This window comes from Lissotriton vulgaris, chromosome 8, assembly GCF_964263255.1.
Source record: "Lissotriton vulgaris chromosome 8, aLisVul1.2, whole genome shotgun sequence".
Taxonomy (NCBI): domain Eukaryota; kingdom Metazoa; phylum Chordata; class Amphibia; order Caudata; family Salamandridae; genus Lissotriton; species Lissotriton vulgaris.
This window is the reverse complement of record NC_141696.1, coordinates 190,664,562-190,676,952: the sequence shown is the minus strand read 5'-3', so window position 1 is coordinate 190,676,952 and position 12,391 is coordinate 190,664,562. Positions and strand designations below refer to the sequence as shown.

The 12,391-nt window shown below is 42.0% G+C and overlaps 1 protein-coding gene across 1 annotated transcript in view; it reads left to right on the top strand.

The window, feature by feature from the left end:
* Window positions 1–12,391, top strand: part of LOC147696853 (disks large homolog 2-like) — a 1,652,766-nt gene that overhangs the window by 1,489,480 nt on the left and 150,895 nt on the right. The gene's annotated exons all lie outside the window — the stretch shown is intronic.

Below are 12,391 nucleotides of genomic sequence, written 5' to 3'. Positions count from 1 at the left end.
CTCCAGCACACACAAAAGGTTACACTCTCAACCTCATGTGATACTCTCTTGTGGGTATAACCCCCCAGGCCGAACAACAGTTTACCAAAAAATAAGCAGTTCATATAGGGGCCCGATGTAGGTGGCAAATACCGGTCGGAAACAGCCGAATTCGGCCATTTGCGACCGGTATTTGGCATCTTGAGATGTAGGGGGCCAGATTTTACAGTTTCTGTAAATTTACCGAATCGGTAAATTAACAGAATCTGTAAAATACCGAATAGGTATTTTTACCGATTCGGTAATTCCCAGATGTAGGTGGGACTCTTCTGAGTCCCAAAAGCCCTACAAATTCGGTATTTTACCACCCAATCCAATTGGGTGTTAAAATACCGAATTCAGGTGCGCATGCACATGTGTGCATGTACACCTAGCCATATGACAGACAGACATGCCCTTAGGGCATGTCTGTGAGCCACATGGCGCACATGCCTATTTTTGGGGTGCCAGAGGGTGTCAAAGTGACACACCCTGCACCCTTGCAAAATTCGGTATTTACCGATTCTGTAATTACAGAATCGGTATTGCCCATTGATTCCTATGGGCTTTAAGGCCCATAGGAATCAATGGGCAATACTGATTCGGTATTTACAGATTCGGTAAATACCGAATCTTAACGATTCGGTATTTACAGAATCTGTAGTACCTACATCTCCCCCCTTCATATTTACCGACTCTTAAATACCGAATCGGTAAAATTCGGTATTTAAGAGTCGGTAAATATGAATTACCTACATCTGGCCCATCGTTGCTAATTTGTGTAAATTTGATCATATCACATATTCTTGCCATTCTCTGCATTGCCTCTCAGTTGTGAATCAAATACAGTTGAAGATGCTCTGCATTGTTCCTTGGATATTTGATGGCCTCGACAAATCAGCATTAGAAATATACTGACTGCCTATACACCATCTTTGCTTCACTCTGCTCACCTCCTGGTACACTGTCTCACATGTGAGGACAGCTTAGGGGATAATTGGCAGGTTGATCCTCCCACCATGCAGGCCCTAAGATCAGGAATTCAGTACCCTTAAATACTAGAGCATTACAAAGCCATCCAGCTTTTAGATGTGCCCTGAGAACCTTATTTTGTTAATCTTATGCAATGTTATCAGTATTCCTGTTTTAGGGCATAATTTAGAGTTGGTGGACGGGTTACTCCATTACAAATGTGACAGATTTGGCTGTATTACAAGTACTGTTAGATTTCATACACTGTTAATATGGTAGAAGGTATATTCGTCACATTTGTGACAGAGTAACACATTCACTAAACGCAAAATCAGGTCCTTAGTTCTTCAGCTCCAGGAAACCTCTGAGCTGCAGTTAGCCATTATAAATAACTAGCAGCCCGTCCCGACGTTGTCCGGGTATGAATTGCTGCCGGCCAGTAGTATATTGTTTTGTAGGATTTCGTTTAGATAGCATTTCTTATCTGTGACAGGCCTGTGAAATGCTCCGATTCACAGAGCATTGCTGATGCACTTAAGAGTGCGCGTTCAGTAGTGTGTGAACTCGAGTTTCCCTACTTTATTTTTCCTTGCAATATTATATAGCGCAAACTCGACAACATGGCATGAGCACAATTTACATTACAGAAGAACACATTCATTTGTGGCAGGCACGGGGAGACAAAGGGCCATATGTAGGTAAATGGCATTTACCGAATCGTAAATACCGAATTTTACCGATTCGGTATTTACAATTCGGTAAATGCCATGTAGGTAAAAATTCCTTAACAATTACCGAATCGGTAATATTCGGTAATTACCGAATCGGTATTTACCGATTCGGTAATTGCCATTGATTCCTATGGGCCTTGAGGCCCATAGGAATCAATGGCAATTACCGAATCGGTAAATACCTATTCGGTAAATTTACCGATTTGTCAAGGGGGACAGGGTGTCACTTTGACACCCTGTTGCACCCCTGATTCTGGCTTGTGTGCCATGTGGCACACATACATGCCCTTAGGGCATGTCAGTGTGCCACATGGCACAGGTGTACATGCACATATGTGCATGTACACAGAAATTCGTTATTTACCATGCCATTGTATTTCATGGTAAATAACGAATTTCTAAGGGCCTGTGGCACTGTTTCCAGTGCCACCTACATCCCAAATTACCAATTCTGTACATTTACCGATTCGGTAATTTACCGATTCTGTAAAATTACCGATTCGGTAAATATACAGAATCGGTAATTTTCTGGCACCCTACATCTGGAAGTACAAATACCGGTCGGTAACGGCCGAAATCGGCCATTACCGACCGGTATTTCGCCACCTACATATGGCTCAAAGTGATTTGCCTGGAATCACAGGATGTTGAGCTGATGCCGAGATTTGAACGTAGCTCTCCAGCTCTAAAGTTCGCAATTCTAGAACTTGTGGGGGGAGGTGTGTCTAAAAGTATATGTCGGTGCTGGCCATCAATGAGAGAGACCTGTGCATTTTTCAAATGGGTGGTGAAAAAATATGAGTATGTTGCTGGAGATGTGGGCCGCCGTGCCACCAATGTACTTACCGGGGGAGGGTAAACACCCATTATTCCGCAACTTTCTTTCCACATACCATCACTCCGCATACTTTCATTACGAAAATACCCATGACTCCGCAATGCCATTATAACGCATGGCATTACATTTTATATGCTTTTACCACGCATACATTTACAACGAAATTCGTTGTAAATGCATGAATGGTAAAAGCATGTTTTTTTAAATGTTTGGATATGGTAAGTATGGGTATAGGGGTATATGTTTTGGGGTACTGAGGTATATGTTTTGGGGTGTTTCGGTATTTTAAGGGTTCAGATATAGTTTTGGGTTATGGGGTACTGGGGTAGTTTTAGGGTTTAGGGATAGGAATGGGTTTTGGGGTACAGGGGTATTTTTAGGGTTCAGGGCTAGGTTTGGGTTTTGGGGTATAGGGGTATTTTTAGGGTTCAGGGCTAGGTTTGGGTTTTGGGGTACAGGGGTATTTTAAGGGTGCAGGGCTAGGTTTGGGTTTTGGGGTACAGGGGTATTTTTAGGGTTCAGGGCTAGGTTTGGGTTTTGGGGTACAGAGGTATTTTAGGGTTCAGGGGTAGGTTTGGGTTTTGGGGTACAGGGTTATTTTTAGGGTTCAGGGCTAGGTTTGGGTTTTGGGGTACAGGGGTATTTTTAGGGTTACAGGGGTAGGTTTGGGTATGGGGTACAGGGTTGTTTTTAGGGTTCAGGGCTAGGTTCGGGTTTTGGGGTACAGGGGTATTTTTAGGGTTACAGGGGAAGGTTTGGGGGTACAGGGGTATTATCAGGGCTCAGGGCTAGGTTTGGGTTTTGGGGTACAGGGGTATTTTAGGGTTCATGGGTAGGTTTGGGGTACAGTGGTATTTTCAGGGTTCAGGGCTAGGTTTGGGTTTTGGGGTACAGGGGTATTTTTAGGGTACAGGAGTAGGTTTGGGTTTTGAGGTACAGGAGTATTTATAGGGTTCAGGGCTAGGTTTGGGTTTTGGGGTACAGGGGTATTTTTAGGGTTTAGGGGTAGGTTTGGGTTTTGGGGTACATGGTATATTTATAGGGTTAAGATGGGTTAGTGTTTAAGGGTGTTGGGGTATTTTAAGGAGTAAGGGTTGGTTATGAATATGGGGTGCAGGGGTATTTAAAGGGAGCAGGGTGGGATTAGCACACAATATGAGTCATGGCATGAAGGGTGGAACGTACCACACGCCCCCAGCGTTTGTCACGCCCCCAGCACACGCCCACAGCACAACGCAGACACTCCCACAAGGGACTACTTTGCTGCCACGGTTCTTTTACCTTTTAAGTGTAAATGGTGGGCGTCTGCATAGCCTATGACCTTCTGCTGCAACTGCCCTTTCCAACGCTGTATTGGGTGTTGTGATTGGTGCCGTGGTTCCTGAGATTACCCGCCTCAGAGGTTTGGGCTCTCTCTTTATTATATTAGTATGGAATACATTTAAAAAAATAACATGAAGACCAGCTGGTTTTAGCACTACATAATACCTGGTAGTAAGAAATTGGTTACTGTTTGGTAGGGGGGGTGAAACCTAAGCATGGGAGAATTTTGCGAATCTGGCGTTCGCGAATTTTGCGAATTTGCGACCTCGCAATCCGCAAAATCCGCGAATTCTCGCGAATTTGCGGATTTTTTTTTTGTGTTCGCAAGGATTTATGCCAGTTCGCAAGGATTTCTGACAGTTTGCGAGGGTTTTGTAACAGTTTCGCAATCGCGAACTTACATGTCGGCTCGCAAAGGTCACGATTATGTTGTTTCTACGTCTGGTTCATCATCATAGGTTCCCAGCACCCTCTGTTTCACCCCTGCCACCCTCTGTTTTACCCATGCCACCCTCTGGTACATCAATGCCTTATGCCACCCTCTGGTTCATCATCACTGTAGATTATGGGGGGAAAAAGCAAGCACACCTGCCTGCTTCAACTGACATGAATTCATTTGGGGTTGATTTATTAATGTGTCACTGTTTTAAAATTCCAGTCTGGCACCTGCATCCTTATCTGTAATTTGCTTTCTGTTGCAGTGCAATTTTTTTTTCCAGGACCTTTGTGGCCTACTTGTAGCTATTCTATGAGCCTGCTGTGAGGGTCAGAGCAGGGTCATACAATTGTTGCAACTAGCAACTGAACTCTGGAGGGGCCCTTGTCAGGAAGCACTACAGGGTTACTAATGATGAGTTTGAACTTTTGAACCTGCTTTCACTTTTGCAAAACTCGTTTTTCTGCAGAGCAGCATTACAGCAACTTTAATGCCCCACCAAGCTTATATGAGAAAGTTGATTTCTAATCCAAAAGTTATCCAAAGAAAATCAAAAGGCCTCAAATCTAAAAAAGTGCAGGCAAATGTCAACCTGAGGAGTTATTCTGATAAAAATAATCATTTTCAGAAGGTCTATGCTGCTTGCTAGTAGATTTCTTGTGCGGAATTGCAATTTTTGTAATTTCGCAAGTTTGAGATTGTTGCTGCCCGCCGCACGTACATGTTCGCAATTGCGAACTTACACCGCAAAGAAAAAAAATCCGCTGGGTGCGAATTTGCGGATTTTGCGGGAAATTACCGAAAATCCGCAAAATCCGCGAGCGTAACGGATTTTCCGCCCATGCTTAGTGAAACCGCATTCAAACAGGAACCACAATCCTCATCAGGGTGAGGCATAAGCAAACGGAAATTTAATCTGTACTCATCTCTCTGGAAGCTTGGTATGGAGCAGTCAGGCTTAGCTTAGAGGCAATTCAGCTCTACCAAACAGTAATTAAGTAAAAACATGACAAAGGAAGAATTCCATACTAAATGAGAAAGATAAGAGTACATTTTAGCAACAAAAATTCAATCAGTAGAACCGGAGCTATCTTAAATCCTAGTTATGAAGAGGGGTAGTGTCTTGTGTCTAGGATGCACCCCCCCAGCAGATGGAATGTTGGACCTGGGCGAGGGGCTGCATCACACAGCGGCTGTTCTGGGGCTGTGAATTATGAGACAATGTCCTTGCGTGGAGATGCTACATGCAGCAGCAGTTCTGATGAGCTGCATTGAGGTGAAGTCCTGGCGTGGAAATGCATTACGCTGCAATGCAGAATAAATGCGTGGAGGAATTCTGCACTACAGAGAATATGAGTCAGTTCCTGGGATGATGCTTAGAGCATCAGAGGCGACCGGTTCATTGGGAAATGCACTGCGTAGGAGATGAGTCAGTTGCACAATCCACAGATGGGCTGGCAGAGCACCTGCAGGCCCAATTCCAAGAGTCCAGGACTGGGATGGCACCACTTGGGAGGGTAGGACTCACAGATGGCAGAGTCCTGGATTCAAGGTTTTTGCAAGTCTATTATGTCCCTGGGGCTTCAGATCAGGAGACCAGTCAACTGGCCCTTCGAGGCACTCTGGGTTCCAGAGTTCTGAGCTGCAGGTCCGGTCCTTCTCACCTAGGCAAGAGGGCAGCAGGTCAGCACAGCAGGGCAGCAGTCTGGGGTCGCAAATGATCAGAGTCAAACACTTTGTGAGAGTGCTCAGGCAGAGCATTGTGATGTGCAAGTGTGGTAGGTGACAGCTCCTCCCCTCGTTAACTCAGAGTAGACCATCCTGCCATCACATATCTTTCCTTTGTCTCACTGTCTGTGAGTAATACACAAAGAAGAACTTCCACTCCTAGACATGTAACCCAGGACCAACTGCATTTTCAGAATTGTGACTAAAAATCCAAATTTTATTATTAAAGAGGGCTCTTTTAAAATTGCAGTTCTTCAGAAACCAAACTTGACTTGTTCTATCTGTTCCCAAGTGAACGTTCCAGCTTAATAAATGCACTAAGGTAACTCTAATGTTATCCTATGGCAGAGGTAGTCTTTACAGTAGTAAACAAAATGTAGGATTTTTACACTGCAGGACATTACCTCTCAGAACATTTTTCTCAAGAATTTTTTAAAGTCTGAAGGTAAGCGATGACTAGACCCAATCGCATTCTAATATCCAAACCACGCCCCATCATGGTCGGCCATATTTTTTTTTGTTTGCCCCGCTCGGGCGACTAGATGTCTGCAGTTGGCGGTTTTGAGTTTGTAGGCTCAAGTTCTTACTAAATAGTTCAGAAATTCATAACTCTGGTTCAGCTGATTGAATTTTTGTCATTTTAGTGTCTAATCATTTATTAAAATGTATTTTATTTTTCTAAATTTATTTGGGATTTTTCTTATATTGCCTTTTCACTTTAGTACTGTTTGTGCACTGCTTAAATTCTTTACACATTGCCTCTAAGTTAAGCATGGCTGCTTTTTGTGTCCAGCTACCAAGGTTCAAGCGCAGGTTAATGTATTGACTTTTGTGGTTTACCTGTAAAGGATTGTGGCTGTTGCTTGACCAGGGCTCTTACCCCAGTCAACCAACAACCGAATTTGTAACAGGGATGAATTGTTATCACTCTATTTAAAAGCCTACAGATAGATATTTTGTTGCATGAAATCTCACAGATACTCTAGTAGGCAAGGGTTTTGATGTGGGTCACCATGAGGGTTTTCCTATGATGATTCTTTCACAAAATTAGTAGGACTGTGGGTTGGATAAACAAAAATTCATAATATAGGCAGTGAGTCTTCTTATACCTTTAGTAAATGTTGCTTCGGCTAGCTCACAGTACTGCATCTAAACTCCTAAACCTCCAGAGTTATCGATGCTGTTAGCAACCTGGAACTCTTATTCCCAAGGAATTTGTGGAAGCAAATGTAACCCTTTCGTTTATCACTTTTGCATGCCGAAGGTTTCATACAGTGAAGACACAATAATACATCTTTAAATGTTTGTTGAAAACATCTAATCCTTGTTTGTAAGAAATGAACTGCGATTATTCGACAGATTAGACACAATATTGTTATAAGCATAATTAGAATGGTAAAATCCACAAACAACTTTTACATGTTAATTGTTCCTAATATTACTCCTATCACTAGCATCGCTGCACTAGCAAGAGCATGTTACAAGTGCCGTTCTTCTACACTCAGTGAGAATTGCCATCTAATGATGGTGTATTGTCTCAGGAAGACGGCCTGAGTGCATTAATGAATGCACTTCATGTGAGTGTGCAAGCCTACACACGGCTGGGTGTGCAGCCATCTTTCTTCTTAGAAGGAATGTTTGGGCTGCAGATCTGCTTCTCAGCAACTTCTATGATAACTCCTTTGTGAAGTGCCTCTTGCCTAAATTCAAAATGGGGGCTGGTTACATAATAATTGCTTTTTTCTGGGGGAAAAAGTGAATTTTGTTTTTAGCTAAATTTGAGGTTTGTAGAGGATTCTGGGTAGAAAAAAGTTGGGAGATCCACACAAGTCACACCTCCCTGTACTCTCCCGGGTGTCGAGTTTTCAGAAATGTCTGGGTTTGGTAGATTTCCCTAGAAGGCCTCCTAGCCCAGGGGCAAAAAACACAGGTGCCACCCCTTGCAAAACCAGGTTGTTTTGTGATACATAATTTTGATGTGTCCTGGTTGCGTTTTGGGTTGCATTTTGGGCTGTTTCCTGTTGCAGGCCCCAAGCCTATCCACACAAGTGAAGTGCCATTTTTATCGGGAGATTTGGGGGCACGCTGTGTGGGTGGAAGTGTGTAGCTACCCTTAGATTCCAAACGTTTCCATTACAGAAATGTTAAGAAAATGTTTTTTTTTTACAAAGTTTGAGGTTTTCAAGGGATTTTGGGTAACAGCACCTGGTGAGAGCCACACACGTCCCCCATCCTGGATTTACCTGGGTATCTAGTTTTCAAAAATGCACAGATTTTGCTAGATTTCCCTAGTTGCCGGCTGAGCTAGGGCCCAAAGTCCACAGCTAGGCACAATTCAAAAAAGGGTCAGTTTTCATTGGAAAAATGTGATGTGTCCATGCTGCTTTTTTGGCCGTTTCCTGTTGCAGACACTAGACCTACACACACAAGTGAGGCACCATTTGTATTGGGAGACAAAGGGGAACACAGAATAGTAGAACAAGTGTTATTACCATTTGCTTTCTATGCATGTCTGCCTTCCAAATGTAAGATGGTGTGTAAAGGGTTTTAAACAATACCCTCTAATTCACATGCTAATATTGGTACCCACAAATTCAGAGATGCCCAAATAACCACTACTTCTAAACTCCATATCTTGTTCTCATTTCAGAAATACATAGGTTTCCTCGATACTGATTTTTCACCCTTTATATTTTACTAAATGAATTACCATCTACCCGGGACACAATGAAAAACCAGTGCAAGGTGCAATTCACTTATTGGCTATGGGTTCCTCGGGTTCTTGGTAAACCTACAAGCCTCATATAACCCCGCAATTAGAAGGGTCCCATGGACATAACGGCATATAGATTTTAAAAATCTACCATAGTTACAAGAAGTTAAAGATGAAAATGTAGGCACAAATTACTGTTTTGAATCTAAATTCCAATATTCTTTAAATTCAACTGTTACTTTCTATAGGAAAACCTTGAAAGATCTACACAAAAGGCCCCTTGTTGAATTCACAATTATGTCTAATTTTCAGAAACGTATAGCTTTCTGGGATCCATCATTGATTTTAACCCTTTTCTACTACTAACTGGAAGGAGGTTGAAAGCACAAGAAAGTAAGAATAATAGGCCTTATTCCAGTAAAATGCCAAAACTGTGTAGAAAATCTTGTTTTTTTATATACGTCTGCCTGTTCCTGAAAGCTGGGAAGATAGTGATTATACCGCCACACACCTCTTGTTGATACCATTTGCAGGAAAGAAACCAGACACTTTATTCTGCAGCACTTTTATACCATTTATCCCCCCAAAACACACTTAGTTGTATTTTGCCTAATTTCTTGGTCCCCTCCAGAGAAATCCACAAAGCTCTGGTACCTTTAGAATTTTCACGATGTTGGCAGAAAAGGACGCACATTTGGCATGGATACCTTATATGGGCAAAAAGTTATCGGGGCCTAAGCGCAAACTACCCCAAATAGTCAAAAAGGGCATGGCACAGGGAGGCCCGGCAGCGAAAGGATTAAAGAACTATAGAGGAACAGTAATAAATAGAACTAAAAGAAAAGAAATTACACTTTATACCAAAAGCTTTCAGCACCAGGTTTTCCCATTTCATAACATACTCCTTCCTCCACACTGATCTATCGAGAGGATGCTGACCAACTATACATTCTTCTTGATCAAAGTTGGAAACTCCAGAGTTGGAATCTCCAGGGAACCTCCCCACCAAGCAGGATTAAGCTTTGTTTTTTCTACTGTTCCTCTCATGCTACAAAATGGAGATATTCAGGTTACACCATTAGGAATTGTGTGAGGTGCCCCCCCACCCACATCTTATGAAGCACTTCTTCTAATGTTGATCTTACTTCAAGTGCCATTTGAACACATGATCTAACCATTCTGTCCATGTGCGCCGCCAGAACATTTGGTTATTGAGAATTCAATGCTATCCTCAGAGGCATGATGGAAAGACCACTCAAAAACTGTTGCATCTCTTTGGAAAAACTGTAATTTTCTAAACATTTGCAATCTTATGACTGTATGCCTGATAGTTGTTTTGGGAAAAGTGTATGCTCAGTACAGGATGCCTGAGTTGGGGTTAGGGACAATTCTATGATAACAGCTATAGGCTTGATCGGTGTGCAGGGAAATGTAATGCCATATGCCAAAACAAGTACTCATCTTCAGGAAACAACTCAAGACCTATCAGTTTGCCTAATATCATTATATTGAGCCTGGTAGACCTCTCAGTGCTGAGAAGCATGTTGGGTAGCCATGCACTTGATAAATACCTTTGAATTGAACTGAATGGTCTCATCTTTTTATTATGAAACGCTATTACAAATGCAGTAGGACTGGCTTATTTATAGGGGAAAGCATGTGGTAAAGCCAGTAGGGCTCTAACAGTGGATTGTTGCTACAGGCAATAAAAAGGTATCTGGTAACATGTAATCTCACAGATTAGCATTGTAGGCAAAGGTGATGGTATTGTTCACCCACTCTTTCAAACCGTGGGAGTAGAATTTCCCTGTGATGATTCTTGTTAGGCCCTATTAGAAGGGTCTGTATATTGTTTTGCCAACGGTAATTTTTTAATGTTTGTCTGATGCTTGGCATTTTCTGTGCACTTCTGTGGGCCTGTGTTCAAGCCATTGGTAAAGGATAGAAGCCTTATCAGTTCAGTGGGAAAAGGTTTTGTCAGATTTTATTGGTGTGATCTGCCCATAATGAAAAATTTGTGACAAAACAAGGAGGGCTTACTCATAGTGAAAGTATGTGTTAAAGACAAACATATTTTAGGTAAGTATTATTACACTGTGCTAAAGGCTGTAGGCAGACATTTTGGGCCAGATGAACAAAGCATGTTTCTAGTCATAAATGGCTCGATGCTTTTTCAAATGTACAAAATAAAAATGTTTAGTTTTGCAATTCGGTGTTTGGAAGGGTCCTGTTTAGGGGGTCCCTTCCGAATACCAAATCGGTATGCTATGTATTACTGTTTTGCTACTGAATTCAGGTCGCAAAACAGTAATATTTTACCACCAGTTTAAAACTGGTGGTAACCCACTTGCAAAGGGTAAGGGGTCCACAAGGGACCCCTTCCCATTTGAGAATGTAAATAATAATATTTTTAAAAGCAGGCAGTGGTCCCAAGATTGCGTTATTAAAAAGCAATCACAGACACTGTGGTCTGCTGACCTCAGCAGGCCACCGTACCTGTGATGGCTGTGATTCCTAATTGGCCGCAAACTGTGACCTACCTCATTATTATTCATGAAGTAGGTTGATTTGCTACCCACATGAAACCCCTAAATGAAACTCAATGTATTTCATACATTCGGAATACCGATTTCCTAAATGCAATTCAGAGAGAATTGCAATTAGGAATCTGTATTCCTAATGCTTGTACATCTGGCCCTTTGGTAAATTAAATCTGAAAGATTACTGTAGTAGGTGAGGGTTTCTGTGTTGGTAAACCACCAGAACAAATGAAGGGGGTTTTCAGAATGAGAATCCTTATAGGGCTTTATTATTAGGGATTTTTTTGTATTATTTTGCTAATTATATTTTGTACGTATCTATAATTTTACTATGCTAAACCTGATGATTGCCTTGTGGTACCACCGCAGTAGGTCTAATCTGCTTTTGGTGACAAGCTAATGATAAAGGTTACAGGCTTGATTGCTTATAATGAAAAGTTACAATAAAGGCAGTAGGTCTGACATATTGATTGTAAGAAGTGTATGTTAAAGAAAATAGGCATTTAAGGGTAGATTTCTATTACACTGTATTAACCCCTTCGACGCTCATGACGAGCTCGTCATGTAACGCGGGTTTTTAAAAAACTCAGCGCACAGCGGGAAAACCGCTAGCGCGCATGAGGTTAAAGCCTACATATAGGTAATTTGTTACATGCAGTTTTACAGATTACCATAGTAGGAGAGCGCTTTGGTGCTGGTTACCCCCTCTGACAAACCGTGTTAGTAGATTTGTATGCTCACAAGCCTTGATATTTCCTCGTGCGAGTGACAGTATTTTGCTGCACCAACTGTAATTTTGTGTACTATGTAATTTTATGACTGTTATGTTATGTTAATAGTATCTTGTAGAGCGCACGTACACCATAAAGTTTCATGTATGAGCGATGATAGCCTTGTGGGAACGCTTATGCTCAGTGCAGGAGGCTCATTTGGATATGGTGATAAGCCATTGATAGCACCTACAGGCCTGATAGGTTCACTAGGAAAAATGTATCTGTTGCAATAGGTGTCCACTCAGTTCTGCCATTGATCTCTCTTAGTGTCATTTACACTCTGCTTCCATTCATAACAGCACACTGTATTGGGTAATGG